We start from the raw sequence: 18,648 nt of genomic DNA, 5'->3' as shown, positions 1-18,648 counted from the left end.
CTAACTGCACCCAGTTATTTATACCGGTTTTCTCCTGCATAGACCCCAGCTCCTTACAACTTGCAAGGGGTCTTGCCCATTGTGGTCCTTCTTAAATCTTTCTAGCTTACCCTGGCAGTTCACTGCACTCTCTGTAGGGTCAGGGTAGAGATCTCCTGGCTGAAAGCTCCCTCTGTGGTTCCAGGAGTCACTCTAGCAGTCTCCTGGTTAGGGTTAGGGCAATCGCAATCCCAATCCCAATCCCAATCCCCCTCCTAGTTGACTGTGGTTTCCTTCCTTTTAAAGGCCTCCTCCTTACCACACATGGTTGACATGCCCAAAAGGGTTGGGCTAGCGCTGCCCCCACATCCTGTCTGGCACCTTCCCTGTTAGTGTGGGGTCTATATAACCCATCACATGGCATTTTTAAGACAATGGCTACTGGGGTAGGGGTAAATCCAGGTGGACACTGGGGCTATAAGATGTCCGAATGACCTGTGAACAGAGGCCCTCTCTGAGGGAAGGGCTGGCGGGCTGCTATTATAGCAGTGGTGAGTTTTCTCACTTAGCTGGAATTTTGCATATATATTTTTTTTAATAAATGATTATTCATGATTTTTTTTCATTATTCAGTCAGCTCTGCAGATGGTCAAGCATAGTGTTCCCTCTAATTTTTTACGTCCATGTGTGGAATGAATTTTGTTATGTGCACCGATATGGTGGTGTGGCGGGAGTGGGGCTGAGGGGTTTGGGGTGCAGGAGGGGGCTCAGGGCTGGGGCAGAGGGTTGGTTTGTGTGTAGGGGGGTGAGGGTTGTAGCTGGAGGTACGGGCTCTGGGGTGGGACCGGGGATGAGGGATTTGGGGCATGTGAGGGGGCTCAGGGCTAGGGCAAAGGGTTGGGGGGGTGAAGGCTCTGGCTGGGGGTGCGGGCTTTGGGGTGGGGCTGGGGATGAGGGTTTTGGGACTCCCCCCCAGCCCTCTCTCAGTGCAGCAGCCCGGGCCAGGGGAGAGGCGCCTCTCCCCACCGGGGCAGCTCTGGGGCCAGGGGAGAGGTGTGTCTCCCCATCCACAGCAGCTCCAAGGATGGGGCTGAAGGAGCGGCGTCTCCCCCTGCCTGTGTGACCCTTGATAGCCTGCTGCGCAGCCACACAGTTTAGAGGGAAATTAGGTCAAGCAATATCCTGTGAATAAAACTGGTTGTGAATTTTGGCATCAATTAACTATTCACAAATAATTGTTTTCCTTATTCAATCAGCTATGAACATAGTACACATCAAAGATGCCTTATCCAGTGCTGTTGGCAGCTTATTTTTTTACTCTATGCTTTAACATCTCCCTCCACATTTCTGAATTTTGTGGTTATTGGTTTAAATGGAGAATTTCCTTTCTGATTTGTTATATTCTTTGAAAAAATTAGTAATCTAGCTTGTGTGACATCCACCAGGCCCTCCTGTATAGGCTGAGGCCCTGTATTTCTTTAACTGCTCTTGTTTGTTTATGTCTATTTTTAATAAATTTTCTCTTCCAGTTGTCTCTTGCACCTGTTTCTCTGGCTAATGGGATATAAATTACCTTAATACATCAGAACTGTTTTGTTCTGTTTCAGTTTTACTTATCTGGTTTCCGGATACTGTTTTGCCAGAAGCTGGGAATGAGTGACAGGGGATGGATCACTTGATGACTGCCTGTTCTGTTCATTCCCTCTGGGGCATTGGCCACTGTCCGAGGACAGGATACTGGGCTAGATGGACCTTTAGTCTCACCCAGTATGGCCATTCTTATGTTCACAGGGCCTGATTCCCCACTCCATCAAACCAGCTTTACCCCAGTAACTACACTGATTTCCAGGTGGTTACACCAGTATACAATTAGTGTAACTGAGTGGAAAATCAAATTTGTCAGAATTAATATAGTCTTTTTTAATGGGTATTGAAAGTCTGCTGTAATGAATGTTAGATTTAACACCTGGAATGTGAGAGGTATTAAGACCCTGGTTAAATATTTAAAATGCTATGGGAGCTGACAGAATCGAGATACAGGTTGCTATTGTGCAAGATGACTCCCCTTTGGCAGATTTAGTACATTACTTTGAAAGGAGGCTAGCTTGGGCTAAATGGAGAAAGGGATAACAATTTTATTCCATAAACACCAGTTATCATAAACAGATATTGCATGATGCAGAAAGTAGAACACAGCAGTAACCAAGGTCGGATTTAGGGGCAGGCAAGCCAGGCAAGCGCCTGGGGGGGCCGGGCTTGGGGGACGGTTTTTGTTGTTAGTGACAAAAGGGAAAATAGAATGTTTGAAATAAAATGTTTCAAGTACTGTATTCTATATGTGGATTCATTTTTCACTAATCTCTTAGAACGTTGGCAGGTTTCAGAGTGGTAGCTGTGTGAGTCTGTATCAGCAAAAACAACAAGGAGTCCTTGTGGCACCTTAGAGACTAACAAATTTATTTGGGTATAAGCTTTCGTGGGCTAGAACCCACTTCATCGGATGCATGAAGTGAAAAATACAGGAGCAGGTATAAATACATGAAAGGATGGGGGTTGCTTTACCAAGTGTGAGGTCAGTCTAAGGAGATAAATCAATTAACAGCAGGATACCAAGGGAGGAAAAATAACTTTTGAAGTGGTAAGAAAATGGCCCATTAGAGACAGTTGACAAGAAGGTGTGAGTAACAGTAGGGAGAAATTAGTATTGGGGAAATTAAGTTTAGGTTTTGTAATGACCCAACCACTCCCAGTCTTTATTCAGGCCTAATCTGATGGTATCCAGTTTGCAAATTAATTCCAGTTCTGCAACTTCACATTGGAGTCTGGTTTTGAAGTTTTTTTGTTGAAGAATTGCCACTTTTAGGTCTGTTGTTGAGTGACCAGAGAGATTGAAGTGTTCTCCTACTGCAGTGTTTCTCAAACTGGGGTTGCCGCTTGTGTAGGGAAAGCCCCTGGCGGGCCGGGCCGGTTTGTTTACCTGCCCCAGCCGCAGGTCCGGCCGATCACGGCTCCCACTGGCTGCGGTTCGCTGCTCCAGGCCAATGGGAGCTGCTGGAAGCGGCGCGGGCCGAGGGACTTACTGGCCGCCGCTTCCAGCAGCCCCCATTGGCCTGCAGCGGCAAACCGCGGCTAGTGGGAGCCACGATCGGTCAAACCTGCAGATGGGGCAGGTAAACAAACCTGCCTGGACTGCCAGGGGTTTTCCCTACACAAGCGGTGACCCCAGTTTGAGAAACACTGTCCTACTGGTTTTTGAATGTTATGATTCCTGATGTCAGATTTGTGTCCATTTATTCTTTTGCATAGAGACTGTCTGGTTTGGCCAGTGTACATGGCAGAGGGGCATTGCTGGCACATGATGGCATATATCACATTGGTGGATGTGCAGGTTATCTTGTGGAACCTTCCAGACTTTCTGAGAACTACATTTTCCTCAAACCTCTAGAATGTTGTCATCCATGCCCTCGTGGGTATATCAAGTGCAGGATATCACCAGTCAGTCAGTGAGATATAAGAACAAAGTGAAGTGAAGTGACAGACCAGCTGTGATATTGTGAACCTTGTTTTATTGTGTAATTGTGAAAGTGTACTTGTGTTTTAAGACTTGAAGAGTGTAAGAAGCAACTAATAAAGGACATATTTAATGAGACGCCAGAGATATCTATTGAACCCCTATTTATGGAACAATATAAAAGAAATACTGTTACTTCTTTGGCAATGCTTAACATGTAATGTTTTATGACAATAGTGAAGACAGCTTGTAGATGATTGCAATTTTAATATACTGTAATTCATGATAATGTAATTATGTAGTTCATAACAATGTAATCATTATTAAATGAGTAAAGATACCAATGATAGAAACATTCAATAACTAGAATATGAAAGGAGTGTATAAATATACTGAAAATAGCCTCCCCCCCAAAATTGGCAAAGTGCCCCCTCTAGCCACTCCCCACCCCCCAACAGGGCTGCCCAGAGGATTCAGGGGGCCTGGGGTCTTCGGCGGCGGGGGGCCCCCGCCGCCGAATTGCCGCCGAAGACCCAGCGCTTCGGTGGCAGGTCCCGGGGCGGAAGGACCCCCCCGCCGCGGGTCTTCAGGGCACTTCGGCGGCGGGTCCCAGAGCGGAAGGACCCCCTGCGGCTGAATTGCCGCCGAAGACCTGGAGCGGAAGAAGCTCCGAGGGCCCGGGCCCCACGAGAGTTTTCCGGGGCCCCCAGAGCGAGTGAAGGACCCCACTCCAGGGGCCCCAAAAAACTCCTGGGGGCCCCTGTGGGGCCTGGGGCAAATTGCCCCACTTGCCCCCCTCCCCCCCCCCCGGGCAGCCCTGCCCCCCAAACACACATACCTATTCAAAAGCACCCACCAGCAAAAACAAAACTCAGCGCCTATGCTCAAACACCTCTTAGGAGGAGAGTCACTGCAGAGCAATATGAGATGCCTGCTTCCCTCAGGGACTGAGTGCAGTGCCTCCACAGCGCTCTCACTCCCTGCTTAAACAGGGAGCAACAGATCAGGGGCAAGAATTATTGGAAGCAAAGGCATATTTAGGCCTTACAGAAGCCTGCTGTGATTTAACAGTTTTACAGCTCAGCATAATTAGTGTTGTGTATGTGTAAGAAATTGTAGTGCAGGGGTCGGCAATCTTTCAGAAGTGGTGTGCCGAGTCTTCATTTATTCACTCTAATTTAAGGTTTCACGTGCCAGTAATACATTTTAACGTTTTTAGAAGGTCTCTTTCTATAAGTCTATAATATATAACTAAACTATTGTTGTAAGTAAAGTAAATAAGGTTTTTAAAATGTTTAAGAAGCTTCATTTAAAATTAAATTAAAATGCAGAGCCCCTTGGACTGGTGGCCAGGACCTGGGCAGTGTGAGTGCCACTGAAAATCAGCTTGCGTGCCACCTTCGGCACGTGTGCCACAGGTTGCCTACCCCTGTTGTAGTGTTTACATGTTTAGTGCCACACATGTGCAAGAAGATGCAGAGAAATCATGTTTGTTAGGAAAAACCAAAGATACAGTAACCTCAAAGCTAGAAGAAATTGGTTTGAACCTACATAAAACCTGTACTGACATGGGAGGAGAGTTTATATGAAAATGAGAGACTAATACATATGTATAAAAAAGATAACAAAAAGTTATACATAAATCAACTTAACAAAAGATTAGGGAAGCTGCAAATTGTCCAGTGCTGAAGGGGACTGTGGTGAGATTGTCCTGATGTGCTTCCCACTTGTAAGTAACTGATCACTGATTGCTGAGTGTTTTGCCTTAATAAAGATTTATTAGAGCCATCTGCGGAGTGATGAATTTCAATCCAACAAGAATGAAATCTAGATCTACTGCATGACGGTTCAGAACAGAAATAATCATCTCATTGGCTCAAGAGATTGTATTATTGTTTTTATTACTCTTATTTCAGCAGTGTCATGGTCACTATTTTTGTTCATTTGCCAGTCATTCTTGGGTTCATAATTAGGTCCGAGTCTAATGCTTCTCAAAGATCCTCTTTATGGGGAAGAATATTTAGAAAGTCAATGGGATTTGCATGCAAAAACTCATTCTTATTTTGAGACTGCCAAGAGTAATGCATCAAGGGGCATTTACATCATTGCCAGAACCAAGTTGATTAATAGTCATGTAACTGAATTTGAATATAAATTGACTCCTCTAGAGGGTCAAGTTCAGAATGGTCCATACAAATCAATGCAGGATGGGTGCTAGGTCATATTGTAGTCAGCACCTAGTAAGAAGAGGTTAGTTTGTTATGTTTTATGCTACAGTATAATCAAATGCACAACTACAAAATAGGGAATAACTAGTTAGGTGATAATACTGCTGAGAAGGATCTGGGGGTTATAGTGAATCACAAATTGAATATGAGTCAACAATGTTATGCATCTGCAAAAAAGGCTAATGTTCTGGGGTGTATTAACAGGACTGTTGTAAGAAAGACATGGGAGGTAATTTACTTGTTCTACTTGTCATTGGTGCGGCCTCAGCTGAAGTACTGTGTCCAGTTCTGAGTACCACACTTCAGGAAAGATGAGGACAAATTGGAGAGAGTCTTAAGGCCAGAAACAAAAATGATCAAAGATTTAAAAAACCTGTGAAGAAAGGTTAAAAAACTGGGCATGTTAAGTCTAGAGAAAAGATGACTGAGAAGGGCTGCCATAAAGAGGACAGTGATGACTTGTGCTCCATGTCCATTGAAGGTAAAACAAGTAATGGGCTTAATCTTCAGCAAGGGAGCTTTAGGTTAGATATTAGAAAAAACTTCCTAACTATAAGTATAGTTAAGCTCTGGAATAGGCTTCCAAGGGAGTTCGTAGAATCCCTGTCATTGGAGGTTTTTAAGAACAGGTTGGACAAACATCTGTCAGGGATGGTCTAGGATTAGTTGGTCCTACCTCAGTGCAGAGGCATGGCCTCGATGACTTCTTGAGGGAGACAGAAAAAAGGTGCATAACGTGTCTCTTACTCAAGATGTGATCTAAAATATGAAATGCAGTATTCACTCCTAGGGCATACAACAGCTGAAGGTATTGCATGGGATACAAGCATGCTGAGATTATCAGACACCATGAAATAAAAACATTTATGTACGCTAATCATAACTGTCTCACTGTTACCTCGTGCTCCCCACCCCAACACCCTGGTTTGTTGTATCCCTCCTGTTGGCTCCTGTCTTAGGGCAGGTCTTCACTACGGGGGGGGGTCGATTTAAGATACGCAAATTCAGCTTCGCGAATAGCGTAGCAGAATTGGACGTATCACAGCCGACTTACCCCGCTGTAAGGATGGTGGCAAAATTGTCCTCCGCGGCTTCCCGTCGACGGTGCTTACTCCCACCTCCGTTGGTGGAGTAAGAGCGTCGATTCGGGGATCGATTGTCGCGTCCCGACGAGACGCGATAATTCGATCCCCGAGAGGTCGATTTCTACCCGCCGATTCAGGCGGGTAGTGTAGACCTAGCCTCTCATTTAGAATATAAGCTCTTGGGGTGGGGACTGATCTATGGATGTTATTCATCAGATAGCATGATAGAGTACCGATCCTTGATTGGTTCTGTCTCTAGTCACTACCAAACCATAGATAATATTTAACAGAAAATAATTGATCATATCCAGAAAACTCATGCAAGAACTGATTATCTACATGGCTCAGCTGAAAGCAAACACAATAAGAAAATTGCAAGTGTAAAATTAATTAGAAGGATGTAGGGCTGAGGGTATCTGTTCAAAGCATTTGCAGAGTACCTCTTGCCATAGTATTAAGGTAATGGCAAGTGAAACCTGTTGGATTTTAATCTAGTGACTATAAGGAGCATTATTGTTTCCATCCAGTTGCTTAGATCACTAAATTAGTGTTACGGTATTAGTGAAATGGGGAAGGAAGTTACTTTAAAAATATTGTCAAAAAACTGTTTGAATCACAAATGAGATTCAGCATGGATCTGTTTCAAGTGTTGGGTGACAGTTCATGTCAGTTCTTACGTTATATGAAGCAGTTTGCTTGTCTTTAAAAAAATAGATCTAATTTTTAAATAAAAGAATCAAAAACAGGATCTAAATTGCTCTAGAGAAAGAGCAGTTACTCAATTGGGCACAGATAATGAGCTATAAAGTGGTATTTAAAAGTTTCTCAATTATATATTATTATGCTACTAGGGCAATTCAATTGGGACTAATTCCTAGATCTTGGTATGATATTGATCTCTTATATTTGAGAGGATAGATTTTAGACAATACAGTCAGTAGTTACCCATTTCGTTCAGTCGGATTTTGGACAGCACACTGAATAGTTATCAATTTCTCCCTCCACCCAAAAAACAAACAAATGTTGTTCTTCTACAATAGAATACAGCTGTGAATGGAGGTGGTCCCATAGGGTGTCTGATCAGAAACTGAGGAGGGGCAGGAATCGGAGGACTCCATGCCCAAGAACGGACGCCTTTATCCATGTTCTAGGACTGGATGTGCAATTTTTTTCTAGGCAAGGGACTTTTCCACAGCTCACACATCCCTTCTCCTCCCCACAGCTGCTCATGCTGCAATAACCACAGATAAGTCAGTTGTATTTGTGCTGAAATTGTTGGTCGTCTCAGTTGCCTGGTCTCCCCCATCTCCTAACACCTTCACTACCAAACACCCTAAGCTAGTGTGCTAAGGGTTGCCTTCAGTCTTGTGTGCCCCCTTGTGGCAAAACCTGGAGATACAATAAGACTGCTTCAGTTTCCCTCTGATGGATCTCTTGCTGTCTAGCCTGCTTGTTGGTCCTTTGTCACAACCTCTGCCCTCCAACTAGGTTGCTGGTAGTCCTTTCCCCTTTCAGGGTTGTAAAGAGTTCAATACCTCAGCAGGCCAGTCACACTACATGAAGGTGTATAGTCCCTGGTCTCTTTGATTGTGGCCTGCTTGTTCAAGGCCTTAAGAAACCCTCTTGTTGGGTTTGGTAGGGGAAACCATGCTCGCTCACTCACTCTCTTGGTTTCAGGCTAGAAACCCCGTATACGGTTGTTGGGGCCAATTTCTCCCAACCCCTTACTATTTCCTTGGCCTGCTTCCAACTGTGCTCCTCTTTTAGGCCATTTTTCAGGTTCACATCTTGTGATCCTCTCCTCCAGAGGGTCTGGTTTCCCAGGTGGTTTTTCACCACACTAGTCTGTTGCTGAAAGCCCCTGCTCTTGGTGGCTCCTGAGCCTCTCTAGCTCTTACCAAGCCATTCTTCAAACTACGTTTATGGTTTCCCTCCTTAAGGCAAGAGTTCCCATAGCCCTCCTCCTGGAGCTAGGGCTGTGGCTCAAACCATCAGAATCTCCCTCCTTCAGGGAGGAGTCACCCAGCTCTCTTTTTTGGAGCCAGACTAGTCACTTAGGCCAGCTGTAGGACCTTGGTATGTTTCTCCTTCAGCTGGAGCCTTTCCTCCACAATTAGTTCCGAAGCCCCGAGGGTTCAGCCTTCTTCTGCTGATGCCTGCATTGCTAGGAGAGAGAGGCAGCATATATGCTGGTCCCGTTCCTAAAGCTCATCCCAAATGGCTGGAGGAGAGGGGACCCTGCCAATTCTGCAAGGGTCCTGGTCCAGGCGCTTGACGAAATAATAATGGGATTCCACCCACACACTACTTATTCCTTGGACTGTTTCCTCTCTTCCAACAGATCCTTGGCCTTTGCATATCAGACATGACAAAATCTTAAAGGGCCATGGTACATGATGGGGTGGACTGCCCCATCAGGCACCACTACCTTTAAGGTGGCAGATCACCCCATCACATAGTGTACAGAGGGGTGGGCATCCCAACACTTCTAGCACTAATTCCTATAGTCCTGCAGCATATGATTCATTGGGTACTCACACTTGTATCCTCATAAATAAAAGCTTCCCTCCCCCAGCAATTCTATGCACAAATAGTGGTAACCCCAATGTTTGCCAGAAAAACAAATAAAAAAGGATACAAACCTAGCCAAACAGAATCACCAGTCAGATTTTGCACAAATATTTGTGAATACATTTTCCCACTATTTCCCCAGCTGTACTCCAGATAGATATTTAAATGTCTGCATAATTGGCTAGCTATCAGTCTGGGTGATCAAAGAATATTTACAGACTTCAAAGGGAAACATGTCTAGTCCTGCTGGGCTAGCAGGATGGTGGGAAAGATACAGAGCCATGAGGGTGGGCATTAAAAACAGGATGAGGAAGAGGAGAGACGAATATGCTTCTAGCACACTTAGATAACAGAGCTGTAACACTAGTAAATGTTTGCCAAAAGTATTTCAAGTTTAATTTCCAAATAAATAAGTAAAATCTGATCCAACGCTCAAAAAGTATTAACATTTTAATATTAATAAGCAGCAATTTAAATTGAGCAAGTGGCAATAAAAACGATATCTTACACAGCATAGCCTGTTTTGAAACTGTCCTCTGGCCAAATATCCCAGGAGACATTAACTTAGAACTGGAGTCTGATTCTTTCAGCATCCAAGATTGGAAATGAGCATCCCAGAAGCGCTGAAAGCTGCTCAGCATTCAAGGAGCAGAAAGTCAAATGGAAAGTCTGCACCACCTCCTTTTGATTCAACTATGCAGCAATGCTAACCGACAAAAAAATTCAACAGCTTGCCTGCTTTTATGAATCCTTTGTTTATACGACGGTGTGTGCGCACTTCTATGTACAGATAGTTATATATGCAGACAATGATTGAGAGTGAAAGAAAAGAAGTGCTCCCCACGGAACAGTCTAGAGCATTCTGGTGCAGTCAGGACTTCTAAAAAGAGACACAAATAAGACTCAACTACTGAGCTGTGGACATGACTGCGAAAAAGGCTGCTAGGGCTATAACTGGTAAAAAGGAGTGTGATGGCTTTGTAGCTGCCTGTAATAATTTATGAATACTGTATCTTGATTGGGCTATTGTGTTTTGCACTTCATGTACATATTGTGTTAAGTCATTAGCAACATTGTCAGGAAAAGTTGCCTGGGAGGGGGAAGGGAAATCTGGATATGCCACTCTTCAAACACTTGAGGGACAATACGGGAGCCATTGGCCATGATGCACTGGCTAGCTCCCCAATTGGACTCGCTAAACAAGTTTCTCCAGGAATGTCTGAGCCCCTGTTGAGGGGGAAGAGATCAGTGCCTAAGAAGGATTTAAAGACTGAGAGCTGATCTACACTGAACATGGACATTGGCATAGCTACGTTTCTCAGGGGCGTGAAAAATCCATACCCCTCAGAGACGTAACTATGCCGATCTAACCCCTGGTGTAGACAGAGCAGGGCTGATGGAACAATTCATCTGTTGACCTAGCTACCACCTCCTGGGGAAGAGGATTAACTACAGTGATGGGAGAACCCCTTCCATTGCTGTAGTGCTTTGGGGTTGACACTCACTATAGCAGTGTAGCTGCAGCTATGACCTTGTAGTGCTGTAAGTGTAGACATAGTCTTAGACATTCTCCTGAAGATGTTAGATGGTTAAAAAGGAGACTAAGCCAGAGACTGCTGGGAAATAGTCTGACCCCTAGACTCCAGGGAGAAAGAAGTCTGGAGTTAGATATGCCTACCTAAATCCTTTAAGTAAGACAGAGAGGCATACACACTGTTTCATGATTTTAAAAATCCGTTTCTCTTGTGCTGTGTTCCTACTGTTAAGATTAAACATACTTTGTTTGAAGAAGGTTGTTGGGGTTACTATTTCTCACAGCACCCAAAGGGAAGAACGATAGGTACTGAGTCCAGTTGGACCTGCTGAGTAATCACAGTTAGTATGCAAGGTACTGTACTACTGGGTCTGGTCTGAGAGTGAGAAAATCCCAGTATTCTGCCCCAGAGACTGAAGACCTGTAGGAGTACACTCAGAAGAGACCAGAAGAGGGGACAGAGGAGCAGCCAGCCCTTAGCTTTGGCAAGGAGCTTAACAAAGAATTGACAAAGCAAAGGTAAATTCTCCAGAAAGAAAAACACACCACTCTACATTAGTTTGCATTATATCTCCATTGGCTATTTCTTACGGCTTTAGTGACAGGTATGGATCATCAAGAATCATTTTTCTCATTTCAGTTTATGCCATTTCATTACCTAGCCAAACGGGAGTAATTCATACAAGAATTCACTATATATTATCTCCTCTGAGCTGTTCAGATTTGAACTAGATCATACAAACAATTTCCATGTATGCAGTTTTACTGTTTAGATCAACACCAACATCCTACAGAATGCTGCTAATAGTAATTTAATGTCACTATAAAATTAGGAAGCCCAATTCTGCCCTCTGCTTTGCATGCATAGCTCCCATCTAAATTAATTTGGAACCCCACCCCCTGCAAGTTCATGTCAGAGCAGAATTTGGCCAGGAAAGATTTTTAACACCAAAATCAAAATATCAGTATCACTTGTAGGAAATGAGCTCAGAATTACACCTTAATGCCAGGCTCTCTACCTGTATAAACCATTTTCAATTTTAAGAAAGTGATTCCTACAAAGTGTAAATTTTGTCATAGCAATAATGATAAAAAGAGTTCTGAAATAGAAACGTTTGGGTTGGCAGGTACCCCTAGTCATCTAGATAATCTTGTAGGGTGATGGATACATTTTATTATTGCTAAACTATCTATAGAAGATGGGAGTCTAGCTTTGGGCCTTGGACCAGCAAACACTTATTCTTGTAAGCATTCCTGTTGAACTCAATGAGACTTTAGAGGCATTATCTTGGCCCTATTGAAACCAATGGAAGTTTTGCCACTGACTTCAATGGGGCCAGAATTTTACCCCTCATGCATAAAGTTACTCATGTGTATAAGTATTTGTGGGCTCTAGGCCTTGATAGTTTGTCCCAGAGGTTTTTGGTAAACTGGGAAACATTTTGCCCCTTTTTTCTTTTAATGTTTTTAAGCATTTTTTTAAACAGAGGTTTAATTATTCAGTTTGTCCATCTATCCATCTGTCCAACCAATGTTTCCAAGATCAGATAAAATAGAGACATGAAATTTTCAGAATAGATTTGTACACAACAGCTAGATGATATTTCCATCTGATTTCAAATAAAAATTCATTACAAATGTTAATTATAATTTTTATTATTACAAAACCAAACTCATCCATTATGCTATCCTGCTTTAACTGCCATTACCACCACATCCAATATAGAAAGAAATAAGAAAACTCTTCAATGAACTTTAACCTGTATTTACAAAACACTCCAAATAAAAAACACTCTGTGCTCTTAAAACATGACTTTTTCTGCTTTAAGTTATGAAAATTCAGTTACTAGTTCTTTTAGATCCAGTTTTCCAGCTATTTCATGCTCTATTGACATTGTGGCAAGTCCAACAAGTCTCTCTTGCACCATGGTTGAACACAGATATGTTTTTATCAATTTTAACTTTGAGAAGCTACGTTCCCCACTAGCTATTGAAACCGGCAAAGTTAAAAGAATGCATAGAGCTATAAAAATGTTTGGAAAACTGTCTGAGTTTATTTTCACAAACAAACTTCAGTACTTCTTCAGGAGTGGAATGTTTCTTAAGTTGTCTTGAAAAAGCCTGAAGCTCACTTTTGCAAGCTGTGGATATCATATAGAAAGCCAAATACTGACTCTAGCTGCTGCATCTATTGAAATCTTTTGTCAACTGAGTGAATAGCAGTATTAAGGACTGTGAAGTACAAATTCACTTTGAACGTTTGTTTTGGGTTCTGAATGGGTGGGTCTCATCCTTCATATGAAAACTGCTGTTTCTTTTGTCGAATGCGAACTGGCTCTGGTTCAAATTCTGTTGGAAAGTCTATTTCTTCAGCAAGCTCGAGAGAATCTACCAGTGTTCTTTCGAACCCTTCATCTCTTCTGAATGCCTCCAGAATATTTTTAGTTTGCTGCAGTTTTTGAATAGCAGAATGTATGTTCAAGTTCTTTTCCTGAAATTGCTTACTAGTGAGGTTAATCTCGAAAAGGATATTATACCACAAAATGAGTGAAGTCACAAATTTGAACTTGGAAAGGCCATTTGCAAGAGCTTCTGCATCTGAACGTGCTGTATTGCCAGATGATCCAGTAAAGGTAGTATCATCAGAAATTTCAATTAGGGCATCATAAATGTTTCCAAGTTCATAGCAAAGAGGCTTCAAAGCATCAATGCGACTCTCCCATCTTGTCTGACTAAGTGGTTTCACAGTTAGAGAATTCACATGGCAAGTCAGAATCTCTCAATGGTGTGTTGAGCCTGAGAAAAACACATAAACACGTTGCACCAGGTCAAAGAAACTGCTTTGCCTCCAAACAGCATCTAGCAGCATCATTAACAACCAAATTCAGAGAATGCAAACTGCAAGGAATGAAAAAGACCCTAGGATTGATTTCCATCATTCTCCTTTGCACACCATTGTCTTTACCCTTCATATTACTCCCATTATGATAGCCTTGGCCACATAAGTTTTCAACAGATAACATTGTTTCAAGCTCTTGTAGAATAGTTTCAGGCATAAATGCTCCAGTCGTCTCCTTCAGTGGTAAGAAACCCAAAAAAATGTTCCTTCATGAACACTTCAACATTATCTTCATCTGCAGACTTTTCCATATCCACAAAATGAATGATCATTGTCATTTGTTCAACACAACACATTTGGTGTAGAGTCTAGTATTATTGGGAATGGGCTGCTTCTACAATTTTCTTTTTTTGTTTGGTATTTGCTAGGAGTTCATAGAATATCAGGATTGGAAGGGACCTCAGGAGGTCATCTAGTCCAACTGCCTGCTCAAAGCAGGACCAATCCCCAGATAGATTTTTGCCTCAGATCCCTAAATGGCCCCCTCAAGGATTGAACTCACAACCCTGGGTTTAGTAGGCCAATGCTCAAACCACTGAGCTATCCCTCCCCCTGTTGAAGCAGTTCATTGTGCATATTTTTTCCTAAGTAATGAACCTGTGTTTCATGATCAGTTATTTTACATAGGTGCTCCTTCATGACTAGATCAAACAAAGCTAGGTATTCAACAAATTTTAAAAAGTTTCCATTACCTGGAGTGTATAATTTTTCATTTCTACCATGGCTGCTGAATGCTAAATTTTGCCCACCAAGAACTTTCACTAAGCAATTAGACGCTTTAATATTTGTTGCCAATATTCTTCTTTTTCCTTGATTACACGTAAATTTTCTTTATCAATAGTTTTTCCTTTTTTCAATCGTAATTTAAGTTCTTTCCAATTTTGAAAACATTCCAAATGTTCTGTACTTCTTTCATGTGAAGAGAGAATTGAAGATATGTTTTTTCAGTCCTTCGAACCATTTTCAGTAAGTGATGTACCAATTGCTTGATTTCTAAACTACTTGCAGCAAAAGCAAAACATAGAGTCCTTCGACACTGAATATTGTAACGAGTTTCGATGAACTTCCTCCCCATTAATGAGTTTCCTCTTGTAATGCTGAGCAGAGAATTTTCTTTTATTTCCATCCGTAAGGAAGGGAAATTCATGAACTTGTTCGGGTCCATGTTCCACAAGAATTTGCCGCACACTGTCATCACATCTGGGCCATGAAGCTGGGTCCCTATACTGTAACTTGTTTGTAACTTCCTCATCCTTTCTTCCTTCTACTTCATTTACTTAAATTTCTGCATGTGTCTCTGAAGGTGAATAAATTTTCTCCACTTCCATATCATTCTGATGCTGTGAGCTGCCTTCATCTAGAAGTAAGTTTCCATCATCTTGAGTTTCCAAACTGCTTTTTTGTGGATGTGAGCTACCCTCATCTCAAAGTAATATACCTTCATCTTGATGTTCCAAACTGCTTCCATGCAGATGTGAGCTAACCTCCTCTCCAAGTAAAATTCCTTCATCTGGAAACACGGAAACAAAATGACCTTTTTTGACATTATAATCCAACACCGGTTGTTTGGAAAGTAATCCCCTTCCTCACAGTTACCCGCTTGGAGTGTGACGTCTTCACTTTCGTAGTCTATTAAGCGTTAACGCTGTTACTTTTCTTTTATGGACCTTATTTATTACAAGTGAACCAGTTATAACAAAGAGAAGTTAATAATTATACAGCCTGATAATAACGCTAAGGTTTAATAATGCTTAAAGATACTCATATTTTGGATTTTAATGCTGAAAGATGTTATTCTTTATTCTTTGGCACCAAGAAACACAATTTTCCACAGTATTCGCTCGATTGTTAACCATCTACTGCAACGTGTGTTAAAATGACTGTTTGACATGTATCAACTCGCGATATCTCCGCTCTACATGAATTTCTGGCTATACGACCTTGATGTATATTCGAGTTAGGTGTCACTAGCATTGCAGCTCTTGTCGCTGGCGGATGTGTTTCATTGTGGCTGAGCCATTGCTTATCAAAATTGCAGAGTGGGTCATCTTGACCCTATGTCGCAAATTGAAATTTTTTTAGCTAAAATGTTATTTTTGCAGTAAATAAAATATTTGACATATTAATAAATTCTCAGAAATGTAGAGAAATTAATTATAATTCATATTCCCTCCGTATGTGCACGGGAATTGAAATAATGACATCTTTGTTATTTTATTTCTATTTTTTTCCCATCTTTTTCATTTTTTTTTTAAATTTGATTTTTCCCCCCTCAAATTTGGCACCCCATTTAACTTGGCACTCTAGGCAACCGCCTAGTTCGCCTATATGGACGGGCCACCCCTGGGTAGGTGAAGTAATATCTTTTCACTTATTCTCTTGTCCTTATTTTCCTCATCTATAAAGTGGGGATAATTCTTAGTTACACACTTCACAGGGGTGTTTGGAGGACTAATTAGTTACTGTTTGCATAATGCTTGGAAAATGTAAAGTGCTGTATAAGTGCAAAATATTTGAATCCCTTTATGTATGTGCAGACCATGATGGCTGTTCTCAGTTTTCTTTTGTCTAGACAGAAAATACAACCAGTTCTCATAATTCACAGAATACAGCAGTATTCGAGGAAAATGTAGTTCTCAAAAAGTCTGGAAGGGTCCGTGAGATTCTACAAAGGCCCAGAACATTTTAGGAAGTTAGTGAAAAATGAATCTGCATACGGAATACCTAAAACATTTTACTTCAAACATTCTATTTTCCCTTTTGTCGCAAACAAAAATAACACCCTGAGACCAGCGCACCCCAAGCCTGGCACCCCAGGCGGTTGTCTGGGTCGCCTGCCCCTAAATCCAACCCTGCTTCCAAGTGAAAAATGAGGCCATACTCATGACTTAACAAGATGAACCTTTCCTACTCTGTTTATCCAGTTATCTGTACTGGCTGGTGACAAGGAGTGATGGGGCCATGACCCTATTTTCTCCCTGCCTTTTTTGTGCTGGCTAGGACCTTCAGAACACTAAGAGGAAGCAGCCTGTACACTGCAGGAAGCACGAAGAATGCAACAGTGCCTGATGACTGAGTGGGTTATTCTGATCAATAAGTATGGTAGACTACACTATGTGCAAGGTGCTTTCCAAACACTCAGAAAGAATGGCCTCTGGTCTGAAGAGCTCCCTCACTGTCTACGAGGAGGAGGGTGTGAAAGGCAGGGGGAGGCTTCTTGCAATCACCCTCCTTCCCATGTGCACAGGAGCGAGGCACAATATAGCCTTAAAACTTCTGGCCAAGATTTTAAAAGATGAGTGCCTAATGTTAAGCTCCTAAATCCATAGTTAGGTGTCTAATGAAGAAGCTCCCAGTTTTTCTAATCAGATGTTCTGAAGATTAAATATAAAGAACTTATTAAATTTCTTCTGTGCCTATTCCTTTTTCTTGAGACATTTTTATTGGCTCAATTTTGGAGAGGCTGTGGAGAAATGGGTTTCCATCTGACTGTTTGGGGGCAGTGTCCACTGATTCAGGACTTTGGGGACAAATGGTTGCCATTTTATGTATTTCTCAGGTCCCCAGCAGACATACATTGCCAATCCCTATGCCCAAAGAGAGTCCATTATTAATTATTGCTGTTGGAGCAATGGGTGTGAGTGAACCTAGGAAGAGGAGTCTCCTGTTGCGGATCAGTGTGTTTAGGATGGAGTAGGGAGAGGACTGCAAACTTTCTAGACTCTCTCGCAGACTGATATTCACGCTACATAAAGGAATGGAACAGAGAGATGATACAAGACACCATAAAGTCCCTGTTGGTTCCAGCAGCATCCCTTTCTGTGGGGCATGGGGAGGGAGAGAGGAGCACAAAAGTTTGCCTTGCTTATCCTCTGTGTGTGTGTGTGTGTGTGTGTGTGTGTGTGTGTGTGTGTGTGAGAGAGAGAGAGAGAGAGAGAGAGAGAGAGAGACCATGATCCTGCGCTGATCCATGCACGACTCCCCCAAAGCCAGCTAACCCCAAAAGTAAATGATTGGGGTTGAAAAATTTGGAGGGGGGGGATTGAAATTCCCAGATAAGGCCAAGCTATCCTGAGACTGGCTTCCCATCTCAGCCCAAGATGGGGGGTCCCTGCAGGGCAGGCTCAAGATCCATGATGGGGGCAGTGTCTGAGAGTGTGCTGGGGAAGGTGAAGCTTCCATGCCTTTACAGCTTACAGCCCTCCATGGCGGAGGCAGTATCTCGCCCCTCCAGGGCAGCGGGTGGGAGGGGCGCAGAGTGTTGCCGGGCAGCCTGGAATGCTGGGGCTGGATGGCAGTTTAACTGACAGATGGGAATGGCAGTTTAACTGACAGATGGAATTGCCTTGTGCACCCCATGCACAGAGAGCAGGAGGAGTGAGCATGGCGGAGCTGATGCATGCGTCGCTCCCCCCCACAAGCTTAGGAGAGGAGGTGACTATAACAGGCTGGCAGCATTTGCCTGTAATAACCCATTAGCCGGTGTGGAGCCTTAGTGGGTTCTTGTGGTTTGCTGAGGCAGGGGTCGCATTACCCAGCCCGCTGACAAGGGAGGGAGGTGGGGGTGGATCTCTGGGGAGACAGGAGACAGGGCTGAGCAGCAGTGAGGGAAGAGACTTTAGGGCAGCTAAGACTAAGGAGGAGCCAGGTTGGGTGCTACCTTGCTGGATATTTCTGAGAGCAGGAGGGGTGAGCGTGGCCAGAGCTGACGCACACATCACTCCCCCGCCCAGCACAGCCCGGCGTTAACATCCTGACATGTTACAGGAGGGCCCGTCCTCTGTTGCCCTAAAGCAGTGCAACTCACTGGCCCACCGGAGATACCCTGAGATTAACTCCCC

This window comes from Terrapene carolina, unplaced genomic scaffold, assembly GCF_002925995.2.
Source record: "Terrapene carolina triunguis isolate 2854851 unplaced genomic scaffold, T_m_triunguis-2.0 Scaffold24, whole genome shotgun sequence".
NCBI lineage: Eukaryota > Metazoa > Chordata > Testudines > Emydidae > Terrapene > Terrapene triunguis.
This window is presented reverse-complemented; position numbering follows the sequence as displayed.